The sequence below is a fragment of the Pinus tabuliformis genome, chromosome 4_2, assembly GCF_031772625.1.
Source record: "Pinus tabuliformis cultivar Carrire ecotype Pingquan chromosome 4_2, CPIR1, whole genome shotgun sequence".
Lineage (NCBI taxonomy): Eukaryota > Viridiplantae > Streptophyta > Pinopsida > Pinales > Pinaceae > Pinus > Pinus tabuliformis.
The window spans coordinates 640,318,706-640,325,537 of record NC_142304.1 but is presented as its reverse complement, the minus strand read 5'-3'; the positions used below and the strand labels follow the sequence as shown (position 1 = coordinate 640,325,537).

At 36.7% G+C, this 6,832-nt stretch overlaps 1 pseudogene; it reads left to right on the top strand.

Annotated features, from left to right (window-relative positions):
• The first annotated feature begins 5,562 nt into the window (after positions 1-5,562).
• Positions 5,563-6,332, top strand: LOC149170985 (uncharacterized; annotated as a pseudogene).
• The last annotated feature ends 500 nt before the right edge of the window (positions 6,333-6,832 follow it).

Below are 6,832 nucleotides of genomic sequence, written 5' to 3'. Positions count from 1 at the left end.
AAGGCTCTCGATCTTCTCGTTCGCCATGGCTTGAGATCTGGTTTCTACCATACACACATCCTGGTCACTTGTCGTCACTTTGAAAAATTTTGGGACTGCCTAAAAATTGAAGCTGACAAGTGAATGGTACCACGATGATCAACTCGTCATCTTGATTCTTATGGGCTAAGTCCCTTATAAGTGTCCTGGGAAGGCCTCATACTTTTTTTTTATACTCCGAATGGAGTTTTACTCCCCGCTTACCAACACTGCAGTGGCAAATTTCTAGAAAACTTAATCTTGCCCAATGTCCTGCGAGAATTGCCCTAGGGTATAGGAGCCACAAGCCTCATTGCACAAATGGTCAGAGCTGCCTGCGAAACCCCCAACTGTTGAATGTGAGTTGGACTGCGGTGGCGACAAAACCTCAACTGCTAGATATGATTTGGCAAAGAAGATAATGGGCAATCTTTAGAGAGTTGAGGGAACTATGTTCTCAAGGAGTGTCAGGTGCTACAAATCACAATATACATAAGGGTCCAACAATAGTACTCGGCCAAATCTTTCAGGGCACTAACTAAGCAGGATCAACTATACCCTTAGTCGTACTACCCAACTACCCTATCGTACGTGTGAGTAATCTTCCCAAGTGTTGTTCTCGGCGTACTGTGGCAGCAATATGGCCAACGATTTATCTAAGGCGAGGTTTCAAATGAGCCTAGGGGGCTTCTGATATACCTAGATCGTATGTGGAAGACAGTTCATGCACAATTCTCTCTAATGTGCACCTACTTGAAGGGGTACCCACAAGGATTACAAGGGAGTCCAACAAGCGTGACCACCTATTGTATTCCTACATGCATAACTCTCCAAATCCTCAGGTTTACGCGCTCAACGACAGATCCCATGGTTTAAAGACACCAGAACATGTCTGTAGCCTAAAAAAAGAAATCTACCAAAAATTGAAATACCATCAGCCCTGGAAAGCGCTCTGATACCACTTGTTATGCTATTGACCTGCAAGAAGATGCCAGAATACCAAATATACAAAGAAATACAACCTAGAACATAGAACAAAATGAGAAAAACATCAAGTATTTTATTATTCAGAGATGAAAGCAATTTTCACATGCCTTTTCAAGGGGGAAACCTCCAAAAGAGAAGAGCTCGATTAGAAAATAAGACACAACACTCCTCAATGGGGAGTCTCTATCCTTTATATAGGGTTCATACATGCAATACCATGGGTTAGTACTGTGGTTCTCTCGATACCCTCTATCTAATACCATGGCCCATTTGCAACTAACTGTGGTCCCCTTCTTAAATGCAGGTCAACCACTTACAATTATTAATATGGGCTTTATTAACTCTTTAACTAACTATAACTATGACTTGACCATATTACATAAATAAAGGGGTTAAACTTGGACCCTAACACACTCTTTTCAAAACCTTTAATATCTTTTCAAATCTCTTCCATGAAAATAACTTGCTTCATAATGCGACTCCACAAATATACATATATAACTTATGTTTTAACCCTCTGTTTTTGACTTGGCCTTTTGAAACGAAAAAACCACTTTGAAAATAAAACCCACTTTAAAAAAATATATGCTCTTTCAAAAGAAAATCGTATTTTCCCACGTGGTCCTCGACCCTTAAAAAAAACCTTTTCAAATAATTTTTTCTTTTCAAACTTTTAAACTCACCATGGGACTTTTAAAAAAAAATACACGTCGATGCACACTTTAAAAATTTGGCCAAGTGTTGAGTAACGCTCTTCACATTGTCTGTGCACTGCTCACAACAACGATGACAGTCTATACATACAACGGGGATTCACGGTGGTGGCAGCAACATAGGCTGTGGCTTATGTAGGAGGACCCTCACGACTCTCTAGCACGCTCTTTTCTTTGATGATGATGCGATGGTGGTTGACGGCAGCTGGGGCTGCTCACGGCTCCTGCAACCAACAATAACAAATTTTCTCTTCAGTGGCCCTGCAATCTGGGGCTACAACACACTAAGATATTATGGCTTTAACCTAGATCTGGTACCAATTTGTTGGAATGGCAAAGGAGACAATGCATTAATTCACACAAAACACAAGTTGCTACTCTTCTATTGATCACACAAAACATGATTCTTATAATGAACCCAGTAAAGGGTATTTATCCTTTTCCAACTACTACTCGCATAAAATACCTTGACATGCAACCACACACTAAAAGACATCTATCCCACTTGACTTGACTCAACACTCAACCACTCAATCACTCAATCCCTTTGTTAACCGACTCTTTATGTTTAGCCAACTCCACATGTGATAGTAATTACAATTTCTAACAATCGTGCTTAAAATGCAGTAATAGGGCTCACTAAAATCAACATGGTCGAGCTTGGCAAATATGGGTTCCGCAAATCATGTAAGAGAATCTGTTGCACCATTCTAATGGTTTGTTATTTTTCGTTCCATGATGTCAATCTAATGGATATATATAAAAAAATTGCAAAGGATAATTAAAGTGTCACCTTGGGTTTCCTTTGATTTTAAGATGCTACTGTCGAAACTTTTGGATTCCAATCTAAAGAAATGAATCAATATGTTGTGTCTTATGGAAATTCCATGGTTCAAAAATGGATTTCAAACCCATGAAATTTTATACAAAACAATAAATGTTGCAATGAAAATCAAGCAAGTTGAAAGAGGACCTGTGTAAAGAAAAGAGGCACTACTGAAACATACATCCTGCAGGGTATCTATGCTAGAGAAAATCTAGATCTGTGCTTGACTTGATGTTAATGAGAAGATCCATTGTGGGCCTATAGTGGGTCAATGTTTTAGTGTTTATTTTGAATTTTTTTTCTTAAGGTTTGACATATAAAGTTATCATGATTCTACTGTAATTATATGAAAGACTAGTGAATGAACATAAAAACATCTTTCAAGTTAATGTTTCTCGACATTCTTCGGTGCTCAGAAAACACATTATTGACTTGTTTATGTGACTCTATTATACGCTGATGGGTCTTGTTGTGCTTCGTGCTTCAAGAGCATCAATTATAAGCTATTTTTGTGACTATGTAAGTGTGTATGTGAAAAGGTCAGTGGTATGATGGACTGTTGGATAAACTCAATACATAGATAACTTAGCTATATAACTAGAAGTATGTATTTCGATGCATACCACTAGGATGGGAGCATGTTGATAGAGATATTGAGTTTCTAGGATATTCTGCGGGGTAGTCAAGAAGCATCAATTGTACACAGTTCGTTAATGATTGTAAGAAGTAATTATGTTTTAAATGGAGGTCAAGTAACAACTGGAAGATGTGGTGGTGAAGAAAGAGCATTGTTTGTGAGATTCCAGAGTGGATGTGAGTGATGATGAATACTATGAGAGAAAAATCAGTCTTATTATTGTAATGTGCGTTTTCTATATTTGATACATATAAGCATTAACAGAGGGTGTTGGAAGTAATGCTTCCATGTGTTTTAAGTAGTTGTGAGTTGTCATTGTGAGTGCCTAGGTGTCAATCTAGAAGTGTCAATTTCTTATGTGTGAGTTGTATTAGTTATCTAGATCCACTATTCTAAGATCTAGAAAAGTTATGTATTCCTAAATATATATATATGTGTGTAAATATTGTGATCAATAAAATATAGTGTGTGATTTGTGTTGTATAATTACTCTCTCTGATCTCAATCTCAATTGCTCTCAATCTCAATTTCTAATGTTGTCTCACGTGGTGGACAACTCATGCAGCTTGAGGAAGTAAAATATGTCTCACTTTATGGATGACTCATGCACTTTGAGTAAGTAAAATATGTCTCACTTGGTGTACAACTCATGCACTTTGAGGAAATAAAATGTTTCACGCAAAAGTTTCAGAATATTGATAACCATGTCATTACATAGTCGTATGTCTCACTTGGTGGACAACTCATGCAGTTTGAGGAAGTAAAATATGTCTCATTTGGTGTACAACTCACGCACTTTGAGGAATTCAAATGTTTCACTCAAAAGTTTCAGAATATTGATAACCATGTCACGGTGTCTCAATGGCACAATTATATTTTAATAAATTAAAATGACTTTAAAATGACTTGCAAACTTAAGAAATTCAAAAAATTCACAATTTTTCCTTACTTTCCATTAAATTAAATCGTATATAAGATAAAAAATACTAAACAAAGTCTTTCGATAGAAATCACATGAGAGAAACTTTTGGCCAATGCGTTTCGAACCAACGAGTGTGGTTCATCATCAGGACCAAATGAAGAGGTAGACATTTTAAGCCTTTGCCATGGTCTGCACTTCATCTGATCCTCATGATGAGCCACACTTGTTGGTTCGAAACGCGTCGTCGGCCAAAAAACTCTATCATGTGATTTCTACCGAAACACTTTGTTTATTTCATTATAGATCACAGAAGCTTGAATACAAAAATAAAAAATATTATCAAATTATCGAATCTTCAACATTATTTGAAATTCGTCAGATCAATCCTAATATAAACCAAACATGTTTACGTAATCAACCATTTCATTTATAAAAATGCAATGTTTACGAAATATTATAAATTACAAATTCCACTACTAATATAAACCAAACATGTGTACGTAATCAACCATTTCATTTATAAAAATGCAATGTTTACGAAATATTATAAATTACAAATTCCACTTTTTCAAATTAGAGTATTCGTAATGCCCAATCCCATCAAATCCATGAAAGGTGAACCGCTTGTCTCCCTGAAAGAGTCAATTGCCCAGTCAAATTAAATCAATGACGCCAGTAGCGAGTAATTTCATCGTAATGCCTAATTCCATCAAATTCATGAAAGGTCAGAACCGCATGTCCCCCAAGAAAGAGTCCATTGCCCAATCAAATTAAATCAATGACGCGAGTAGCGGATCATTGAAATTTTTTTTTTTCATATTTTCTGTTTGCCCAAAAAGATTGAGTCAATATAAAGTAACTGGACAAAATAGATTTAAAAATTCGATGAGCGTTGAATACAGTTGAGATAATTGCAATTCGCGAAAACTTCAGTCTACATACATCATGATAATCCCGGAGAGATGTTGAAGGTTGAACTAAACCTCAGACTAGCACAGAAGACTGGCAGTTGTAGTAGCGTTACGTGTGGAGATCTGAATCATGAATGTGGCCAATTTGGACATTAAATGACCTACGTTTTTTTTTCAACTTTGAAAGGTCGTATGTACCTAGGCAACATGATTTCGACTTCGCCGGCTGCAAGGAATCTTTCACCTCATGCGACACTTTAGTCAAAATCTACAATCTATTATCATTCAACATACAGCTAACTCTCTATATTGTGTTGTTGACAGCTTTCGAGTTGATAGGGCTGTGCATAGTTGAAAAGTCAGTAGTCAATGCTTTGTAACTATCAAAGTTCCAAGGAGTTTTATGGATGTGGCCTAGTGGTTAGGTGGAAAATTTTAGTCTTAGTAAATTTTGTTGTCTAATTATGAGACGACTATATATACCTGAAAATAGCTTCAGCGTAATTTATACTCATGTATAACTATCAAAGCTCGAAGGAAAACGGATATCTTATATAAACCAGACTCTCTTTTGCTTTATTTGTTCTTGTCTTTTAATTACGGCATTACTTTGCAGAGATGGCCGCCTCTTCCCAAGTTTCTCAGAATAAGCGAGGCAGAGATGAGTATCAGAATGGGGAATTGACTTTGCCCGATGCAAAGAGAAGCAATAGCATAAAGTTGATGCAAGATAGTTATCTCATGGGTTTGCTCGAGATGATCGATAATATGGATGCTATTAACAGTAATCCAGAAGAAATCCATACTACGATTCATCTTGAGGACGAGAGGCTGAACGGGCTTATGAAATCTCTGGAAGATGAAGTCGGATTGAAAGGGCAAGCAGGTGATGTTGATGCGAAGGGTAGTATAGTTAAACAGCTGATGGACTGGAATCCTGAAGCGACCTCGGCTTCTGATACAGTAGACATGCATTCAGAAGGAAATTTGACGTATTACGACGATGTTCGTGCAGAGCTTAGTTTCTTTGTGGACCATAATGCTGTTGAACTTGGAATCATCATGAACCTTTTGGATGGAGATTCAATGGCCAACATGTATTCAGATGATGCCGTGTATGGTTATCCTGTGACTCCGGCGGTTTTTTATGAGTCCCTTTGGGAGGATGATATTTCGGAGGATGATTCAAAATGATTTTCTATCACAACAGCAAGCAAAAATTGAAATTACTGGAACGGAATTTTATGGTTGAATGCCACCGTCGAGGATGGTCAGTGATGTATATATGTGAAGAAAATTTCCCTCATTCTGTAGGCAAAGAAACCATAGCCTCACCTAGGAATGTTTTTTTTTCAGAGTTATTTTCCCAAACAATCATAGCTGTGAAGACGAAATCATAACATGTCACACAAAATTTTATCTTATAAGACGATGGCCGAAGCGTGGTCTTCATTTTTCTTCAGCCGAGTTTCTAATTTTGCATAGCTGAATCTTGTGTATAGCTTCAGAAAAAGTCTCATCGCCGGGAGTCTTGATTTTGCTTCAGCTGAAGTTCCACTTTTGCAGCGTTATGTTTCGCAAAACTTTCAGAACTTTATTTTGTATGTAGTTTTGGAACTTTTATTTTGTCTGTACTTTTGTTAAGATGTGATAGAAATAATATTTCAGTTATTACTAAATATTTCTGAGAATTCAGTTTTCTCCAATGAGAAATAATTTGAATTTCTTATTCGGCATTTATCAGATCAAAAATTTTGATGTGTCAAGTTTCTAACGAATAATATATTTAATGCTAATATATTTACACAAATAATATAT